The sequence below is a fragment of the Bactrocera oleae genome, chromosome 5, assembly GCF_042242935.1.
Source record: "Bactrocera oleae isolate idBacOlea1 chromosome 5, idBacOlea1, whole genome shotgun sequence".
Taxonomy (NCBI): domain Eukaryota; kingdom Metazoa; phylum Arthropoda; class Insecta; order Diptera; family Tephritidae; genus Bactrocera; species Bactrocera oleae.
In genome coordinates this window covers 70,911,699-70,934,143 of record NC_091539.1, presented here as the reverse complement: position 1 = coordinate 70,934,143, position 22,445 = coordinate 70,911,699, and the positions used below count along the sequence as shown (strand labels likewise).

The 22,445-nt window shown below is 35.1% G+C and overlaps 1 protein-coding gene across 1 annotated transcript in view; it reads right to left on the bottom strand.

Moving 5' to 3' along the window:
* LOC106626996 (uncharacterized) overlaps positions 1 to 2,366 on the bottom strand; it is a 39,047-nt gene extending 36,681 nt beyond the window's left edge. The window contains exon 1 of the mRNA XM_014246936.3: positions 2,155 to 2,366. The gene's annotated coding sequence lies outside the window, so the exon portion shown is untranslated. The remainder of the gene's footprint in view (positions 1 to 2,154) is intronic.
* Between the last annotated feature and the right edge of the window lie 20,079 nt (positions 2,367 to 22,445).

The following is a 22,445-nucleotide window of genomic DNA, read 5'->3' as shown; positions in this document are numbered from 1 at the left end:
TTTCATAGTTACAGTAGCTTAAACTGCTGTGTAACCTTCACTATTTATACAAATACCATAAATATAGCAATAATTTTATATTGCTCATCATTTACAACTTGTTTGTCCTCACCGTGCCGCTGTTGTAACTAAAGACTTAAGCAACGAACTTGCCCGCATATTGCACCAAGCTGGCAATGAAGGTGAGCTTTGATGACCGAAAAATTATTTATTATCAGAAGATTATGAAAAATTATTATGTTCTTTATTTCAATAGCAGCAAATTATGAATGTGTAATGTTTGCTAGCAGAAGATGTGAAGAAGAATACACGCAAATACAATGGAAAGGCCAGATTTAAGCAATGAAAATTGTAAAGAAATATATAAATGTAAGTTAATTTATTGCACAGATGCACAGAAAGAAAAATTATTAATTTTCTAAACCAGATTTTTATTACAGCTCAATTGTTTACAAAATGATTTCAGCTGCATTTTTATTTTTATTTTAATGATTGATCAATTCGATTTAGTGTAGCACAAATGATTAATAATTTTATTAAATATTGAAAAAGTTAAAATATTATTGAATGATAATCCAATTCATATATTAAGTTTAGTCTGTCTGTCTGTTATTCCTAAACCTCGCACACTCACTTCAAGAAAGGAGCGAGGAAGCGAATGTGTTCGCGAAAAATAAATTTGTTGAATAAACTTAAGGCCATCTTAGCATATTCCTATAAAAAGCAGTTAGCAGAATCGAAAATTTAATAATATCAATTGGCTACAGAGAATATTCTATATTATTTTTCGTTGTATATATTTTTTTAGCAGATTTTGCAATATTTCAATAGCAGCAATCTAGCTACTGAAGTTAAACATTGTTTGGAGTTCCGAAAAAAACGCCGCAACTCTGTTTGTCTCTCTCAATTAATTTCTTTTAGCTGATAATCATGCCATTTTAATTTAATATCAACAATTATACGAAAGATTGTTATGCATTATGATAAAAGAAGCAAAGAGGCTGCTATAATTTACTATACAATATTATACTAAACAAATTATAAATTCGGGCTTTTATATATAACATTTCTGCTATAAAAAAAAAGTGCATTTGGTTGAATACTTTAAATTTGTTATGAGCTCATTTATAATGTTCAGAATTTATTGTAAAAGTTCCAAAATGTCTAAACTTTATTGTAATAGTAGCTCTTTGGAACTCAAAACCCAACAACACCAAGAGAAGCATTAACAAAATAGACGGCATTAAGTTGAAGTGGCGGTAGAGTGAGAGGACTTTGGACTCGGTTGTATCACAATGGGCCTAGGTATGTCGAAAGACAAAAGAGTGGCTACCTTACTAACTACCTAGTACCTATGTAACTGTTTTACGCTAGTAAATTGAAAAATAAAATAGATACTATTTAAAAATTGGCAAAAATATTTTTCAGCACAAAGTAAATAAACTTATCATCCATCGTAGAAAACTCTTTACTATGAGCCTCAACTCCCAATTTTAACATAATTTTCTTAAGAACTTTAAACTCCCAGCACTTTAGTACACTTCTGTTTTAATTAGAAACAATTTATGTCATTCGTAATATTTTTAGTATATTTTACCAACTTTATCAATGGTCTAAGTTGTCTCTCACTCACTGAACGCTATAGTTTTTTTTTTTGCTGCTGCACAAGTAAAATCAATAAAATTATTCACTTTCAATCAAAATTATATTTCTACGTGACTTTTTGCCCATAGCAAATGCAACACAAAAGAATTTTTTTCACAAAATACAAATGGGAGTCAAACTTGCGACACTACAACACTTTCCACTGCCGCATATATTTATTGTTGGACAAAAAGCACGAGTGTGATATGCGTGCCACTTAAGTTTCTCACTTCGTCAACGCAATTTTCAGTCTTTCTCCGTCTGTGTCAACTGTCTACAAAAACAGAATCGTTGGATGTTAAGCGCAATCAAAGAAAAACACGCATTTCACTTTGTCGATGGCTTTCAATTAGGTTGCGCATGCGTCAGCACCGTTTGACGAGATGACACGGCGTGCCAATCAATGAACTCGCGACACAAACAAATGCGGCACAAAAGGAAAAAAATCTCAAACAACACCGTTAAAATACTGTAGTAAAAGCAGAGGCAACACTTCTTCACAAATATTACCGTTGTTCGGGTTTACGCGTGCGCGCCGACTTGCTGGCAGACAGGTAATAACGGTGCGCGTACAAAAATAAATCGAACTGTTGGATTGCTCTGTGATATCGTTGAAGTAAAACTCGTTGCTTTTGCTGGCGCGCTGCTGTGTTGCTTACACTTGAAGGTTTCGTCGCAGACTGACGGAACGTCGCGCGAACGGGTATTCATGCGCGAAACTAACCGTAAGCAAGCGCGCTGATTTTTGCTGCTTTTGCTTTTTCTACAAAAATGCGCTTGGAATGCTTTTGTTGCTATAGTGAGCGTCTAAGCTGTTGACAGCCGCGCACAGTTGTTGTTATTGGCAGTTTTTGTATATTGTTTGTTGTTGTCACCAAAGCTCATTCAACGGCAACCTGTTAGTTCGAAAGAGTATTTTTGCACACGGACGGCTTGAATGTGTATATTAGCGCATGAGCGCGCTTGTGTGTGTATGCAAAGCGCACCCAGCCAACAGCGCGGCATCTGAAAAGCACCTGTGCTATTGCAGGCGCGGCAAGTAAATCACCAGCGCCGGCTTAAGCTCACCCTTGCGCTCACACGCGCATGCGCTCGCCATCGTCGGCTGCTCTCTGCGGCAGGCGCTTAAAAAGCTTTGTTGTTTGCATCTTGCAACTGCACTGCGTTGCTCTCGTGGTTTTCTCCACCGGCCGCTTAGGCTAGGTTTGAGTTTTTTCGATCGTCTTGTTGTTGTTGCTCCCTTCTTTTCGTTTTTGTGTGTGGTATGTGGTTGCTGCGCTGCCTGCATGTAAATAAACCGCATTGTTGCGCTGAAGTTGACAGCGCGTTCATATTTGAGGTCGTTTCTTATGTGCATTCTAGAAGCTGGCAAACCTGTCAAAAACCTCGCTAAAATTTATGTTTTCTTATTTGATTGGAGTTTCATAACATTTACTGGTTCTGATTAAATTTATTAGGCCTAGCGCAATCGAGTTTATGCAATGCGTTAATATATTTTGTCACTTTTTGGCAGGCTTGCTTTATATTACTATATAAATATTTTACTAATTGGTGAAGCTCGGGTATTGATTTCGTTATTAGAACTTTTTCTGCCAGGCCGTTTTCCATGAATACCTCGTGATCCTTCTTTACTTTCAAGTTAACCTCGATTGTATAGATACTGTGTAAGGTATGTGGGTTGGCGCGGACTAGTGAGGTTGGGGCACAGAGAGCTTTTCACTGATGAATGCAAGCCGGGGAAGAGATAAGTCGTTTGCCATGAACTCTCAATTAACTCTAGTTTCAGGCTTTCAGAACACTACAGCGTAATTCAAGGCGACTGATATTAAGAAAACAGATTTGATCTCTTACTATTATACATTTAGAGTGCAGTGAATGTCTAAAGTCAATCAGAAATATATATCGTTTCCAAAATGGTTTTCTCTGGTTTAAAAGCAAGGAGAGACATCTCCTGCTAAAATGCAAAATATATTTTATTTTTTAAATGTTGATTGTGGCAAGCGAATTCATAACCCAGCAAATCTAAGTTGCCGACACATTTGGATATGCTTTTATATATATTATACAAATCGTGGAATCAAAAGACTTAAGCGACAAACTTGAACTAGAACATAGAACTGTAGTGACTTCACAACAAAAAATTTGTATAAATTTATTAACTGCAATTGCCTAAGCGACAATTACATGCCATTAGTTTTACATATTGCTGCTAAGATAACCGATGGACTTCAATTACGCCTCATTACGCCTACAAAACCACAAATATCTCACTTGTTATACACACACTTAACAGCAACAATAACTGGCGCTTGTAAGATTGCCCTTAACATCTAAAGCCAGCAAGTCTACTACAAGTCACGCTTTAAAAGCAGCATCACATTTCGTCCAAGTGCCATCTATGCGCCCAAACAAGAATCGCCTTTGAGCTGCCAATTCTACGGACAGCGCGAATGAGTGGCACAGAAAACAGCAAAAACAAAATCACGGCCGATGCAAGAATAATGACATTACAAATATGTACAAAAGCTACATTTAACATTCAACTTAACACCCTGCACCGAGCATAGACAAAACGATTGTTGTTCACCATTTCGGCTTCATAGAATTAAATGTGAAAAAAATGCAAAAAAAAAAATAGAAGAATCTGTGTGTGTTTGTAATTGAATATAAAGGCAGCAAGCCGTTTGGTTCAAGGCAGCACAGCGGGACAGGTTGTTGAACAAACCCCATAATTTTACGTTCAAAATCACTACAGGCACATGTAAGCGCATGTGCGTGTGTGTGTGTCCGTTATTAGAACTTTTATGTATTCTTCGAGTGCCTTCACACTAGCGCATATCACTTTACAACTTGTACGTGGTCATGTTATTGTTATTATATTAATTGTTGCGACAAGTGTGTTGGTAGCTCGGCGTTTGACTGAGTCGGTGCAATATGGGGCGTTGAAGCGCGTCTTTGCTTTGGGCGAATGAGTGCACTGTGTGTGGGTGTCGCAGACACTCTGCAAACAAAGGCGACGTTTCTTGCAGAGGCATACATAATTGATTGTTTTTGCATTATTTAATTATGCAGAAATGCAACTTCAAATGGCAAGCGGTATATGATTTTTAATAAATTGGTCAGAAGGAATGCATGACAAGGTCGAAGCCGCGCAGAAATTGTGGCGGAATAAGAATTCAAAGTATGCGACGTGGAACGCCTTAAATTAATGACCTAAACAAACTTAATATTGTAGCAAGCGTATAAATGCTATGGATTTATATTTTTTTGTTTTTATGCTTCATAACATAGTTATAACTTGAAAGCAAGCGAATGCCAAAAATGTACTTTATTTCTTCAATGACAGCGCTAAAATTATAATTTCCTTTGGTAAAGTTTTTTCAGGTTTACTGTTACTATAAAATATTTATTATGAAAGCTACTTTTTTAAAAATGTGCTTAGAGAAATTTGCGACTTTTTTTTCCTAAACCCAAAAGGTTCCAGTAGGAATTTACTTTATAGTGACGAATTTAGGCAAACTAATATTATAAAAAGGGTCTGTAAATTGCTCACTTAAGCCACGTTATTTGTTGTGGGGACCATGAAGTCAATCATTTATGTTGATAAACCGACTAGGACTGATCGGTAGAAAATCAACATTCAACCACATTGATTATTGGCAAAATAAGGACAATAATGCTGGAAAATGAATGCAAATTGAGACTCGATCTTCCTAGTATACAGTTACAGAGATACAAGCCCAAAATGTTATTCAGAAACAAACGAAATAAAATTTGCGAACTAATAAGTCCAAATGTTGCCGACTCACTAATTTTTCTAGAGAATCCGAATACAAGCTAAATTAAGCAGCGTTTTTTTTTATTTTTAAATAATATATCAACTCCAGCTCATTTGCTTTTCACGACAAACATGTTTAACTTGTTGCCAGACATTACGACACTGCGTCGCTGTGGCTGGATTCCAACCAACAAGAAGAAGTCAGGATGCAAGCATGAAAGTTGTGCACCAAACTCACTGTCAACATTTGAGGCTTCGCTTTTCACGGCTTACATAAACCGTGACGCTCTTTGGCTGTTGTGCCATTTTTCGGTTGACCAAACAAACGTTCACTTTTCGCTACAACGGGTCCAACATCCTGTCAGCGGCTTTTATTTGGCTCGTCTGGACTTGGTCTGTGCCGGCAGAGTTCGACTGTGAATGCTGCAGCTGTTTCTCTGTAAATGTCACTGAGTGTACATGCGTGTGTGTGGAATTTGGTTTGGGACGCGTGTAGCAAGCTGTTTGACCACTTTCATTGCCGCTGCTCGCCAGCCATGCTCTTGCGAACTTCGCTTGAACAAACACTTAGCGCCTGCATAACGCTGCCCGCTTCAGCCGTCTTTCGATGCTTAGCCGGATTCCAGTGAGTCTGCCATTGCTGGCTGCTGATTTCGTGTGCGGCTAAGCCAAGCCAGTTGTCATCAAGTTGTCTGCAATTGCAACTCTTATATATAATTGGTATTACACACACACAGAGCACTGTGGCTTTTTGTGCGGTTGACGGTTGACAATTCCAAATGAAGAATTCACGTTAAAATGAGCGACAAAAGTGTGTCATCCATTTCTGGCTGCGCACCGACTTTAAAAGTGACAGCTGAACGGCGTCAAAGATATCATAACTATAGCGATGATTGATGTACGTCACCGTCACATAAAGCGTACGCGGAAATGCAAGTAAGAAATGGCAAGAAAGTGAAGCACGACAAAAAGCTTTTGAATACTTTTACTAAACAAGCGGAACCTCTGTTAGTTTCTGCAATTAGGCGTGGAGGTAAAAAGGCGCAGTCGAAAATAAGCGCAGTTGCTTTTTGGCGTGATAACTGTTGCCTGAATCTACTAATAAAGTTCAAGGTCTCAACAATAGTGTTCTGGTTGTCGTTTATATAAATAGTAGTAAATCCACCTTATAATTTCTATCCAGTTGACTCCAACCACACTATTTTTTTAAATCCATTAGTTAAATTGAAAGTTGTAAGGCTTGAGAGGGCTTGTAGAAAAATTTAATTAAGGTTGCCACTTTGTTTTAATAAAAATCCTGAATTATTCAATATGAGAATTAACATACTGGTAATGAAATGTTTATTCGCTTTTTATGGAAAATATTTTAGGGAGTTGCCACCTGATTTAAAAGTAAAATTTTTTAAACAAGATTTTGTCTTGTAGCATTACATTGGTAGGAGACTTGAATAAAAATATAAATTGGTACAGAGTTGCCACACTAACAAAATTTTAAATTTTTTGACGCTACTTTTAAATGAACGGGAATTGAAAATATCAGTATTAGATAATATTTTGTGCGTTTTTATCACAAGGAGTCATGCTTGCTAGTTCTGTTTGAGACTTATAAGAGCAGATGGCTCAAAGGTTAAGTGGATAAGTTTTCCATTATTTCATAAGAGCTTTGAAAATGTTATTATTCTTTTCTTTTAAGTTGATTTTGATTTATACTATCGATCTTCAACAGTTGCCACTCTCTATCACTTACTTTTCGTGTATGCCTTTTTAATATTTTTTTTTTTTTGCCTTCTTAATTGCTGTATTTGCAGATCGCCCCCACCTCTCGTTTTAACGAACTCTTGAATTCAGCTAATGAGCTAATTACTTGTATAATAATACATAGGTATAGAAATAATATTAAGCGCTGCTTGTCAAGAAAAGTTACTATGCTAATGTACCATCTTTTGCTATTTGCTACTATTTTACCATATATTATGATTGTTTATTGCTAATGCCAACAAACGACAAGAAATACTCGTCGGCGAGGTGCTTGAATTCATCGCATTCATGGTTGACACGCAAAGCCACTGCCAAACCCTGAATTCAATTTTACCTCGCGCGGAATTTCTGCTAAATTTTATTTTCATCATTATTCTTTGCAGTTTAAGCATATTTTTGCACGACTGCATTAGATATTTAAGACGAACGCTGACAGGCGCTTTGAATGGCTGCCAAGCAACCTGTTTGCTCAGCTCTAACGGGCTTTCACTTGCGCGAGCATCGCTAGGCAGCCAGCTACTGCGCAGCGGCTTGAACTTCGGCTTGGAAGTTGTTCAACCTTAAATTCTTCTGCAAGCGCGCTTCCCGCTTGTGATTGCTTTAATTTGGCATTTGAATATTTAAAAAAAAAAAAATTTTTTATGCACATTTTCTATGAGCGTTTTAGTTGTTTGTCTGCTGGAGAATGTAAAAATAAGAATTCACAGAAAATCAAAGTTCAACGCTCTATTTAATTTGCAATTGAATGCGCGGCACGTAATAGCGCCGCAAATTGGCTACTTGTGCAGCACACGGCATTAGTGTAGCTGTGTGTGTGTGTCGGTAACTGTTTGATTATGCGGTGGCGCCAAATCGAACGGTTCTAGGATGGCATTGACGCCAACAATGGCACCCGACACCGCTTTGTTTAGCACATACATAGAAACCAACGTCATTTACTTATGTATTTATTGTTGTTGTTATGCTTTTAAATTATTATATAGTATTTTTGCTTGTATATGTAATGGCAATAGTAAACAGCAGAGGCGTGATAAGAAAGCGTGGCAAATGCCAAATATTTTTGCTCATAAAATGTGCGATCATAAATCTTTTGTTAGAATACCGTTGTTTTGGCTAAAATTTTGCTAATGTTTGCAACGGTGGCACAAAATATTCTTTCACTTGATTGCCAAGTAAAAAAACTTAATAAGCAGTTATGCACCACCAAAAATACTTTCTTCAAAAGTCGTTAAATAGTCGAAAACAGAAGACTTCTACAACGAACTCGTTAATGAATGCATGAAAATATGAGATAGTAGATAGTATAAGCTTCATCAGGCGATTAAATAAATTAATTAAGTATTAATGAAATTAACTTATTCTAATATTTATTTTTTATTTATAAATAAACGTTCAAATAACTCGGCTATTAACTAATAATTTTCTATTAATCATTAGGATTAAGAACATAAAATGCCGAAATAAAGAAGTTCACTTATTAATATATTTTGAAATGAGGCTAGTGTCCTTTTATATAAAGTATTGAGAGAGTTTAAGCTTTTAAAGTCATTCTTGGTGCAGCTAACAAATTAGATTTATATTTAAAATATCGAGGTACTTCCACAAGACGAAGACCAATGGACTTATTAAAATAATTTTTTTAATCTACTCGTAAATATATTTTACATATGGTATATCTCCAACTCGCGGTTAAATACAGTTAGAAATCGTATGCATTCTTAAATTCTAAGTCGATATCTAGTTTGATATACACATGATCCGAAACGTATTCATTGGTTTTATTCCATACTAAGAAGCGTACCATATTTTCTTTTTCTTAGCGTTTTTAAATAAAATTTTTCAATTAGCATTATTAAAACACAATTCGAAATAAATTTTGTCCCCTAAGTTTTCTCTAAAAATCCATATCTAGCAGTAACTTGTGATAAAAGCCACTCAAAATGGGCCCACACAAAACTTTATCCAGATAACCTTCGTTCTGGAATTCGAATCAAACGTCTAGTGTTTTGTGAGATCATCTCGTTCACAATTTTTTAACAGTTTCATTAAGAAATAATTACTGATTAATTAATCGAAATATGTGGTTAGTACGTAAAGTTCCAGTGCAGAACAAACTGAACTCAGCCCCACATTAACGAAAGTGAAAAAATCAAAGTCACAATCAGATGTGACATTCACGCCCAACGGAAATCGAAAATAAACAGTGTCACCTGTTGGCAGCCACTGCCACCGCTTGCGCCGGTGAAACCTTTAGCTGCGTTGCGTTAAAAAGAAGTAAAATAAGCAGAAGAAATATCAATTCATAATCGCATGTAAATGTGTCAATGAACGCCTAAGCACGTGAAGCACTTTGCGCATGCGCCAACACAAGCACTTCAGCGGCAGCAATCTTCGGCATGAAAAGCAAATAAATGAAAAAGACAAATAAATATTCGTTCAACAGTAGAATGAGTAGGTACTAAAAATCGAAAACTCCCGTGTGCACCCCCTGCACTTCCCTGCCAGTCAGCTTGTGGTGGCGGCACCTTTTCACTTCCCGCTGTGTGCTGTTGTTGTTGCAGTTACATTTTTAAGGCGGCCACAAACTGCTTTCACTCTTCTTTGCATTCCATTTTTTTGACTTTTCGTTTCTTTAATTTTATACCTGTAATATTTTTGAGCAAAATGTGCTGACGAATTTTGCATTTTTTGCTTTTTTTTATTTCTTTTATTATATATATATTTTTTCATTTTATCGTAAACGATTACTTTTTGGCTACTTTTAATTTGCGGGTAATACTCAAAAGTAATAACTTCGGTGCGCCATAGCATTTTTTTTGTGTGTAACAAATACGAGTTGCTGCATACACACATGAACATGTATTGTACATACAGACAAATATACATATGAGCTCGTATTTGCATGCCACTCAACAACAATTATCTGCGGCTGCGAGCTGTCTGTGGGTGCTGATGCTGCTGACGCTTTCGATTTTTTGTAGTTGTTGCTATTTACGTATGATGTATAGCTTTCAAGTTGGACTTTTTTTGGGTTTTTAATTTTTTTAGGCGCACCTTACTTATTTGTTTATTGATTGCTTGAAAATTTTTCGGCTGTAAGTGTCTTCGCAACAGCCGTATTCGAGCTTCTCCTTTTCTTAAAAAACAAAAGTTATTTGTTGTTGTATTTTTTATAATGTTGCCTCCATACTTCATAAATGCGGAAACGTCGGCTATAAACAACTTATTAGCCGGTCTTACCGCTTTAAAGCTTTGTAATGTTTCAAAGCTCTGACAGAATAATAATTCCGTTTATTTTTGTAGTATTTGAGATGAGAGCATATCTCATTCAAATATTGGCTCAACAGACAGAGAGAAGAATTATTAAAATATTTTAGGTTTCACTTTGGCGTTCAATTCATATCCTGAACAGCTTATATTTAGATGCCAAAGGGGAAATGTCGGAGACCTATAAAGTATACAATATAAATAATGAGCGTTGTTAGCTGAGTAAATCGGTTATGTCCGTTTCTCTGTCTGACCGTTTGTATATACTAGTCTCTCAGTATACGAAAGGCTCGTGAAGGGTATTCAGTGGAACCGAAGTTAACTTCTTTTCTGTTTTTACCGTTTAAGGAATTGTACAATATAAAAAATGACATCAGTTTCTCTTAAAGTTTAAAACTTTCAACAAATTTCCAAATTATTGGGCTTTCAAGGCATGTCCATACATGTGATTTAAGTTGATATGGGTTTTCGGAATAGAAAAATCGATGTAACCGAGGATGTAGACAGTTGTTACCAGCACGAGTTGTTAGAAACATCTATAAATTAGTCTTGTCTATATTTTTGCGTAAACTTTCAACGATAAATCGAGAGTTCTACCTTGTTCTATTATGAGCTAGTTTTCTTAAAATAATTTGTAGGCTGTGGTACTAAGAACTTTCTCTTTTAAACACTGTTAGTACCATATAGTTGTATAATAATGAAAACTTTGAGATAAGCATACAAAGTTAGGATCGAAGTTAAAAATGTAGTTAAGGTTGGCACAGGAAGTGTGGGCATTATGTTTTCTGTATACATAACTTAAACGTTTGATGGTCTAAAGAGAGGTGATTTTTAAGAGTTAAAAAAAAAAACTATAAAATTATTTAAAATTTCAAGAGCATATTTGTACATATTTTATGGAAAAAAAATGTTTTTTTTAGAAAAAAATAAAAGCACAAAAAAAGGTTCTCAAGTGCTGCAGTGATTCCGGCCTTCTTCGTGGATAAAATCTTAAAACAAGAAATCCTCTACTAGAAGGAATCGCCCATTGACCTACGGTCGAAAAAATAATCAAAAATTGAAACAATTTCCGTGTTGAGTTGAATTTTACCAAAATTTTGATCGTTTTTGGTCGGACTAAAAAACTAATAGATCGTACTTGTAGGCATATCAATTAAAAATTTTAGCATGTTATTTTAAACTTTTTTTATTATCCTTCGAAATAAAACATTTTGAGAATATGAATGTTAAATGTTACATAAAGACATCTTCCGAAAAAATTGTTTCAATGGTTTATGTTTTATGTTAAAATATTCTACAGCTAGAGCTTAGTTTACATTCTCATATCTGATCTGGAAGTATTTTTGATCTATGACTCTATATAAACAGACTTCAGTGATATCAGTAATGTGACAGAAGTATAACTACTGATTGATTTCTTTGCCATAAATTCTTCAAACTAAATTTATACCGGTAGCTTATAGAAAAAAAGATTCAGATCGTAAACAAAATTTGCTAGGAATGAAAAAAATATATGTTAATGTTTCCATAAATTTTGAAAGCCTATTCACAAAATATATATTAGAAATACGTGTTCTTATTAATAATTTTAAGCACATTTTCTTCATATTATGTTTAAATAATATTATGGCCAGTTAATTTACGATAAAATTATAAATATATTCAAACAAAACGCTTGAATGAAAAAGACAAATCGCCAATATCCGAAACCTGCCTTTTTCGTGTAAAGCATTTGAATTATTAGTCAAAAAATTAGCCGAATAAAGCGATTATAAATGATAAATAAAAGCAAAATCTGCATTCGAATAAAAGATAAAGGCAAATGATGAATAAGAGACAACTTCCTAACGGATGTTCAAAGCACCCACGCAGCGATGCTGTTGCGGAATTGTTTGCCGATTACATTGATTTTCTCCAACTCATTTACAGCTGCGGGGGCGCTGGCAGGGATTTGTTAAACACACACAACCATAAAGCTGAGCTATTGGCCAGCAAACGAGGTTCAGCACGTATGTTTTGCTAGTTATTTAAAGCAGAGGAAAAGAGCCAAAATTTAACTATTCGTTTGCTCAATGAATCGATCGCCATATAGACTAAAATTTTATGTGAATAAGTATAGGAATAAGGCATATGCTAACACAAGCTCAAACAAACTTATGATTTGCTTAAATACCTTTTGTATTTGCATAAAAACTCATTTTAAAAGTATTTTTATTTTTTAATATCTCATTTTTCCTCTCCTTTTTCGTTTGAAGAAAGCAAAGAAAGCGCTTGGCGGCTACCTCTGAGGCATTGCACGATAGTTGTTATTAAATTGTGCTGAACTATGCCGAACGCTGGGCAATAAGATGGCAACAATTTGACCTCTAAAAGCGAAGAGATGTGAAAAAACAGAATTTGAATATAAAAATAAGCGTGGCGCACACCGAAAATTTCTATTATGTTAATTAATGCTGTAGCTCGAGCTGCAGCCACATTTTTCTATGCGCTTTGCTGCTGTGTTGTTAATTCAATTTATTACGATTTGCGTTTCTATTTTGTTGTTTTTGGATTAGCAGATTAAAATCTGTTATGCTTCATTACCATATTCGTCAAATGCTCTTTTCTCCGAAAGCAAGGACGCGCTCAAGACATTTGATTGAAGAAATAAAAAGTGTGCAGAAGCGTTTCAAACTGTGTTGACTTAAATAACTTAGGTTGAAGTAATTTTAATTTACATTGACTTTTTTTCCTCCTGGAGATCGGCTAAGTAGTACATCAAATTTGGTAACTATCGAACGATCGGAATAAAGTGTTTGTATGGAAAGCTTTTTCATTTGGCGAGATATCATCACGAAATTTTGCATGAGTTATTGTCTAAGGCTAAGGATAACTAAAGCATATAGCTGCCATACAAACTGACGGATCACAATCAAGAAAATGATATTTTTTATCTCTTTTATGCTATAAAATGCGCCAGGAAAGGTATTACAACTTTGGTCAATGTTTTACTTGTTTTTATTTATTTGTTTATAAAATACCTGTCAAAAACAAAAATTACGTTTGTACTAGATATGACCCATTAACATTGGTTTCATTATTCATTAATTGTTATAAATACATATATTCATACATATCTACTTGCACAGAGCTGTGCCTCTAAGTACGTTTAATGCGCACGCGCGCCACAGAATTTACTCGCCACTTAGTCACAGTAGCTGCCCAAGCACTACTTCCACTTGCGCACACACAACGCAACTACAACTATAAACACACACCGCCACTATCATAAAAGACCTTTCGGCGCTTCAAGTTCAACTGTAGACTTTTATTATCATTGTGTTTGTTATTGTTATTGTTGTTGAACGCAGCATTAGCTTTGTGCTGTAAATGCTGGTAATTTTCCTTAAATTTTCTTTCCTCTTCATATTCCACATTTTTGCTTTCTTTAATTTGCCGCATTTTCACTTTGCAACCATAGTCACAACAACAAAAAGCAAACAACAACAACAAAATTTATGATTAACTGGTGACTTCTTTGCTCGCTGACTTTGAAGCTGACTGCAGCATTTTCCGCTTTAACACAGATCGGGTTGAAGGTGTGCCGTTGTTGTTTTTGTTTTTGTTTTCCATTTTCTGGTTGTCGTCATGGCAATGATGCAGCTTATTTGTTGCTTTTATTGTTGTGCGCCATGCTGTTTGTTGTCACTAATTTCGTATTGCTTGTTGTTGTTGTCTCTCTTATCTGATTTTTCTTTTCTCGCTGCTGATTTCGTTTGTTGTCGTTTTACTCACTCCAAACGAAGTCATTTATCAACAATTTCTCCGGTAATTTCTCCGCCGCTGTTTGTTTGTTTGTTTAACTTTGCTTAGCATTTGTGAAGTCAGCCATTTAACCGTTAATTATATAGATTATGCTGAGTTGATACTGCAATTAGCACTTTATAAAAATATGTCTCCCACTCGCTGGCGGCTTGCGCTCACGAGAGGTTGGGCGTTTTGAAAATAAACACTTGTATTAAAATGAAACTAAATTATAAATGCAAACTTGTTTAAATGAGCCACCCAAAGGCTTTTATTTATAATTTAAATATTTTTTGAAAACGCGGAAGTACGGGGGCATCGTTTCTAATTGAACTAAAATAATTATACTAGTAAAAAATAAAGATATTTAGTTATATAAACCTGATTACAAAGAAGTACATTACCTCCATGCATACTCGTCAAAGAGTGATCTTGAATCAAATTCGATCTTGTGCTGACAATACACAGAATATTTTCAAAGCAAAACGACATATCTCAGCCGAAGTTTTTTGCAGAGTTCTTTCGGCCTATTATTGCTTTGGAAATAGTGCTTAAAGGTTAAGACATTTTTTGCTGAAGACTTGTTCCCAGTGGCGTAGCTACAATGGGTGGCACCCGGTGCGGAAGTTGGTGATGTCACCCCAAGGAAAGTTAAAAGCAATAAATTTTGTATGATAAAGAACATGGATCATTTATTATTTATAATATTGAAGAAATAACAAAACACAATAATAACTAAGACAGAAAAGGATTTTTTTTTCTGGGACCTCGTCATAAAAATCAGTAAATTTGGATGTAGCTAATTTCAGTTCTTCAATATTCGCCAAAAGCAAAGCATTAGTTTGTACAATCACGAGCAATTAAGCTGCATCTTGGAGAGACTTCGATCTTGTTTGGAGTTCAACTCTGAATCGGTTAGGAGATTCCAACATATCTTTTTGAAGTTCCTCTTTCAGCGTAAGTCCTGCAACGCTGGCCATATCGCCAACCATCCACAAAACAAATGAGAAATATTGCAACTGAGACGTCAAATATCGTGAGTATGCGACGAGGAATCCCCAACTACGGCGACAGACTTTCAGAGCTAAGCTAGTGCTAGTTGTATTTTACTGATATCTTTGCTCATAGCCATCATAATTCAATATTAAAAAAATTCGTACCATATTTTGGTGAACTTTGTACGTTCAAATTATCTCCCAGCTTTGAAGCCTTTCACATTCAGGAATTTGCTTTCTCTGCTTTAGTTTGAGCAATAAAATATATATTTTTTAATGCTTTTCATATTTAATCTTATTATGCCATCCCAATTGGTAGGCTTACATTTTAAATATTTTTTATTATTTATGAAAAAATATATTCCTGAGTATTTTATAAAATCAAGGTAAAGCTCAACATTATAATAAAAAACAAAAGTTTTTAATTCGCCTTCCATATACGAGTATGTGATACTTTTTCCCTAAGTATCAATGCAAACTTTAAGTTAGGTTACGCGTAAATATAGTAGTTTGTAACTCACAAAAATATATTATTTAACCTGCTAAATTCGTTTGTTGCCCAAGGTCATTCAAGGAAAATCACAAAATAAACTTGTTTACAAATGTTTACCGTTGTTTCGCATAAAACTAACCTACACAACGGAATAATCGTGCTTTTGATGCAAGATATGCCAATAACAAAAACAATTAAGCAGCAACAATTGCAGTGCGCTTTCAACACTTTCGCTACAATTTGTTAGGAAAAAACGCAGCTGACACACAAAAGAGCGTCCAACATGCCTTATACAGATGAAGTGCTGCCATCCGCAGCGAATGGGGTCACAACAATTACAGTTGCTGTTACATATTAACGACATATATGAGCATGTAAATTGGCGTTGCGGGAAATGGCATTTGACAATACAACTTCACAAAAGGCAAGCAGCGCATTTTGAGTTGTGAAAACTTTCGGTCGACCCGCAAATTCAATTATTAGATAATTGCGGAGCTTATGGCAAGGTAAAAAGCAATTAAACCGTTGCAATGTGCGATACCGTAATCGATCAATCATAAGCGCCACTGAATAAGACTTATTTTGATTATACAATTCAGCTGTCAATGAACGGCAGAAATTTGGCGTTGCTGATTGATTGCATAAATTGCCGAAAACAATAATAATAACAATAACAACAATGTAACGAAACAAATAATTGAAGAAATGCTGATTTGGCGAGAGATTTAGCAAACAAAAGACTTAAGGCACAAACCGCATCCTCATCAGCGCATCGCAGCCGAGCGTCAGCACGCACACATATACACACACACGTACGTAACACATGACCTTTATCATAATTTCAGCGCGAGTTGTGTGTAAATCATTCGTCGCCGCGCTGGCAGTTTGCCGCTTCAATAAGCGCCGCCGTCGCCGCTTGGTTTTCTTCTTCTTCGCTACTTCGGCACGTTTGTAAGTGCTTTGTAGTTGTAGTTGTAGTTGTGCATGCATAAGTGCTGCGTTTTTTAGCATGTAAACCGCTAGGCTAGCAATTTGTTGCTTATCAAGTCACAGACACCGATCAATCAAGTGTTGTGTTTTGCATTCGCAATGACGCTAGCAACAACAACAATAACATCAAAAAGGTCTTTACATGCTCTTTCAAAGGTTACTGAATGAAGTTTTGATTTCCATTTGTTTTAGAATGCGAATATTTCGGTTTCAGTCTGACTCTTTTGAATTTGGACCGAGGTTAGCGAAAAAACCGAAGAAATGCAAATGAAGTAGCCGATGCATGATTCGCAGTTGCACTAAACGGTACGAAAGACTTGTCAAACTCGGAAACTTACCATGAGATGTCTATATTAACATATATATATGTATGTTACCGACATATATGTATGGATATAAGCAAAGTAAATTTAGTTGATTTGTTTATGTATTTTTAAAAAACTTCGAGAATTTATGAAATAGACTTGCATCAAAGTAGCAGAGTCAAAGATTGAAAAAGGAAGCAGTTTGGGTAGGTTGTAAATACTAAATTCAATCGGATTAATGTTAGCGGTAATCCAAGATAATTATTGTAAATACGAATTGTAGTATTTACATTTCACTTTCGCATTACTAAAGCAAGCGACAGCCTTTCCTTGTGCAGTTTTTACACAATAAATTTTCGGTGTGATATTTTCGTTACTTGAACTGTTAGACTTTATTGTCTTCTGGAAATCTTTGGAAATTGCGAATTATATTCCATTTAGTTTCAGTACTTTTAATTTTTCGGAGACAATTCTATCGGAAATATTTTTATGCACATCGATTCTTTTTCAAATGTTTTTTATTTTTTACCAGTTTTGGAATAATAAAATAGTTATAAACTATTTTTATGGATAACAATTATAAATAGGTGGCAACTCTTTTCAAAAATATATCAAACAAAGGATACGTTCCTTAAAAATAATAAGTTTTCTTATATATAATTTATTTTACCAAATTGCCTGTGTAAAAACTTTAATCTATTGGCAACCCTTACAAAATATATTTTCAACAAAAAGCCTTTCTAAAAATCGTTTGTTTGATGATTCGATGATTAACTTATCAATGTTATTGAGTTAAATTTATTTACCCGTTTAGAACCCTACTCAAAAAATATATTTAACTTTAAGTTTTTATACACTTCTATAGTTTAATACACGTATTATTCCGTTTCTTCACATTATCAATTTTGTCAGTTAAAATTTTGAGGCATGTGGCAATTTTTGTGGAGAGCAAAGAACTGCCGCATACAGAATGTCTCATTATTCTAATAATTATTTTTATTGTCAGAGGTAGGACCTAACTAGAAGATTTTTTTCTACTGTCTATCGGTTACAAATTGGCAACAATTCAATTGCTTTCGAAGACATATTTGCATTTTTATCAACAAATTGATTTAAATGAAGATTTTCTTTCAAAGAGCAGAAACTCTCCGAATACACCGCTTCAAACCTTTTGAAGTTACGACAAGCGGAACAAACTTTTTTTTGTTGGTTAAGGGTTGATAGATAACTTACGGCGATCGATAATTAATTTTGTCAGCGAAATTTGAAAACCCCTTCTATCTTGAAGCTATGAGTTATTTCAGTTACATAGATGCCAATTTTCATATATATAATATATGAATAAAAAATCGAATTTTCTTTTATGGCAAGATATTTCCTCATACATTTCTTTCTATGTAAGTCTCTTTTATGTGAGCTGTGCACAGTTGCAAATAAAACCGTTAAGAATCTAGTATATAACTATTGAAATGCAAATTTATAGCGATTCTGAAGTTCTGATGGCATTTTTATCATCCTCTCTTTGGAGTCAAATTGAAGTTTCTGCCGTTATATATTTATGCCATTCATATCAGCATATCTTAAAGTAAACGTTACTCTCCATTCAATTAAACTTTAAATTTACCGCCCAAAAATATGCTATAAAAAATCAATGCCCTCCATAATCGACTGCACTCATAACGGAGCCTGGGTGAGCGAGTGCTCATTTCAACATTTGTTTTGCTTATTCAAGCGCATACAATGACACTCAAAGCCGATAATCGCTCATTGCTAACGCTTTATTTAATTGCTTGTGTTTTTCCTCTTTTGTTTTCATTAATTCGATATTGCTTTTGTTGTAGAGATTACAAGCTTGACAAAATGCAAGCGGATTAAAGCAAAGCGTGCGCCTAAAAGCACATTAAACGCCAGCAATCGGCTTGTGTCATTACTATTTCAATAACACACACACGCGCGCGCCTATAAGCAAACACATTTAAATACAACATACACTCATACATAGGTGACTAAGCGCTCACTTCTCTCACATTACTTAATTCAATTGCTTGAGTTTCTGCTGTTTATGGCGTCACTTTGATTGCTCGCCACCCGCATGGCTCACGAACATACCTAAAAGCACCTACACATTTACTCATACCCGCACACAGACGCTTATCGTGGCTCATTAGGGTAAATACATTTGTGATGCAAATGATTGTGTTGGCTTATTACATAGGCAAATGTATTAAGAACATAACGGCGCATAGTGCCAGTTGTGAAGTGAAGTAAAAGTGGTTACTTTGGGGGTGGTTACTGCTTCTTTTTTATAAGAGAATTAACTACACTGTAATTGTTGGTAGATTTAATGCGAGTATTATATTTTACAACAATTTCATTTGTATTATTTATTGAATATGCATATATGTATCTATATATACGCAGCTTTACAATAAAAAATAATCACTTTTCTTCTCTCTAATTCTACTATACTTTTCTTTAGATCTGCTAGTTAACTAGTCAAAGCTGAAGCTGACTGCGTACTCGTGCATTTCTCAGCAGCTGGGAACTAATTCTTTTCTTTGCTATTCATTCACACTGAGTTGCATACATACATACAAATGCAGATAATGATGTAGGTAAGTTTGCTATTGAATGTTTGTTGTACATGTGCGTAGCGTACGACTAAATTCTGTATTAAGTGTGAGGCAATTCGCTTAGGCGCTTGTTGCAAATCCAATATTAGATTATTCACCTTTTTGCATATTGAGCACACATACGCTTAAACTTGATATTTTTCTTAAATCCATAACTTTGCCAAAGATTCATTAATTCCTTAATTAAAAGTGTTTATCACGAAACCTATGTGTGATTCGAATTCTGCTGTGGAAAATTGTTTCAAGAAATATCAAAACTTTTATAACTATAGGTATGATTTTCTGAAAACTATGCTAGAGAGCCGCTAATAGAAATAATATATTTTTCATCAACCATGCTCTTGTGATACAATAACAGCAAAAATTCAAAAAGTCACTGGGCTCACATTCCAAGAACGCGGTGGATACAGAAGCAACTCCGAGCCCAATTTACAAAATATTTCATTTGTTATTGATATTTTGATATTATGATTTAATATTGATGATTCTTTCTTTCCTTTTAAGATGATCAATGAAATAAGAATTTCAAAATATAGACACAGCCGTTATGCCTGCTGACTGCTGGGTTTTTGAATTGGTTGATCACGTGCAGTCCACTCGATTGACTGTCATTGTGTTCCGTAGTAAAGTTATAAAGCTTGTTTCCGCCGCGAAAATTTCGGCTTTTTTCATTTGTTTTTTTCAAACACCAAAACTTGTGACATTTAAATTGCCGAATTTCACAACAATTAATCTTTACATTCATATATTTTGGTAAAAAATTGCGTGCTACCTAAGGTACTTCTGTAAACGTTTGGATTTTAATGCCGTTGGTGTAAGCCCGGTTTGGCCAAATGGATAATATTAAGTAACTGAGTTTTACTACTCTAAAAAACAAAAAGGAGTAATTACGCAGTATTTTTATATTAAAGGCTGAAATTGCCACAATTAAGAAAAAATATACGTATATTAATCCAGGTTGTTTGTTGCTTAATTTTATAGTTCAGAGAAGCACTATAACCATACAAGCTTATAGGTATATATGCGTGTTAAACTACAACACTACTTTTTACTACTACTCTTCTCTTTGTATATTTGTAGATGTTTATACTCATATGAGAACTACACACACATATGTATATAACTGCAAGCATATGCACAAAAACACCGTACCGTCAGGCGCTCACACACAGTTGACCAAACTGCCGCTTTGTTTTCATCCAAGCGCTTACGGTGTCTGCCCGCTCCCTTTGATACATCCTTTGTGGACAGCTTGTTTCATTTATATTTCAACCAGCGCATGTGGGCTGTGTATGTGTGCGAAAACCATAAACAGGATAACAAAAAGATTGCAACAAAATTTGCGCACGAAATTTACTTCGCACTTAAACTGGACAGTGCAAACAATTTATTCGCCGAGTTGTGTCCATCTTGCGACTCTCCGCACACGTCGCTGCGACCGCTCAACCGACATCATTTCACTTTACAGCTATTTTTCGTGTGGCGTGCGGAGGTTTTTTTTTTTTGCGCGCGCCAACAAATGTTGCACAGATTTAGTTTGTTATTGCCACGAAGGGTGTTGTTGTTTGCTGCCGAGTTTTTTTGTTGTTGTTGCGCCTGTAGTTCGTGTAATTTAATGAATTTTAAATAAGCATGAGTTATTGTGTGGGCGTCGCAAACAACTCAGCGCGTGCAACACGACTTTCGCTTCCTTTTTGTGGCGCAGGAGAGGCGGTGTAGCGGGTGCACACTGCATAAACGTGCGTGGGTGCCCCAGCACTTCGTCGCGGCGTAGTGGTTTTTCGTGTCGGCGAATTTTGTGTGAATTATAAGTCAACTGAAACGTCAGAGTTCTTCTGTGTAAAAGTCAAAGGGCAAAGAGGAAAGAGCAAAATGTAGGGGGTAATAGGTGAAAAAGGTGAAGGGCTCGCATTCTTGTAATAACTGCCAGTTTTTGTTGTTGCTTGTATAATTAGTGTCCTACGGGTTTATGTGTAAGTGATGCGTGCATTTCACATTTGAAACTAAGTCATGAACTACAGGAACTAGTATAATTCTATAGTTTTTATGTTAAGCGTACAGTTTATAAACTTCTTATTGATCTGACAAATATATAATATATAGTTTTTCAATTACTTATTAGTAAAAAAACTTTCACCGGTTTCTAAATCTTACCATATTTGATTTTTCCTCCATAACCAAATAAATGAATATGGTATAATAGTTTATTAACCTAGGGAAACTGGTTTTTTTTTAACCGATTTTCATAAATAATGATTTTAAAAAAAGTATAGGAAACGTATAGGAATTAATATTTGCCGCTTTCTATTCATGCCTCTTGTAATAAAATCCTGTTACAATTACAGTAGAGAGTGTGCACAGAGCAATGTAGATAACATAACATTAGCAACAATTGTGAGAGGCATACTCTCTTCAGCAATTTCGCTTAGAGAGCGCTGAATGAGAGCGAGAGAAAGGAAGTTGCGTTTAAATCATCTGGTAGCACTGTCCATTTAGTAATACGTTGGCTTGTGAGGAGTCACTACGCAGAAGCATTAAATAATGTAAATAATTGCTCTTGTTGACTGTTATTTTGACCGGCAATTTTAGTGCGCTTGAAGCAATGCGTCTCACGTGTTGTAGCTGCGCTGAACCTTTTGGATATGAATATTAATTTTCTCTGATGTATTCGTATTAAGTTGAATTAATTACGCTTTTTTTTTGAAAATTTTAATTATTTATATATTACGAAAGCGAATGCGCTTACAAAGAAATCAACTTTGTTCCAGTACTTTTTTATAGCTGAACAATTGTGCCTCG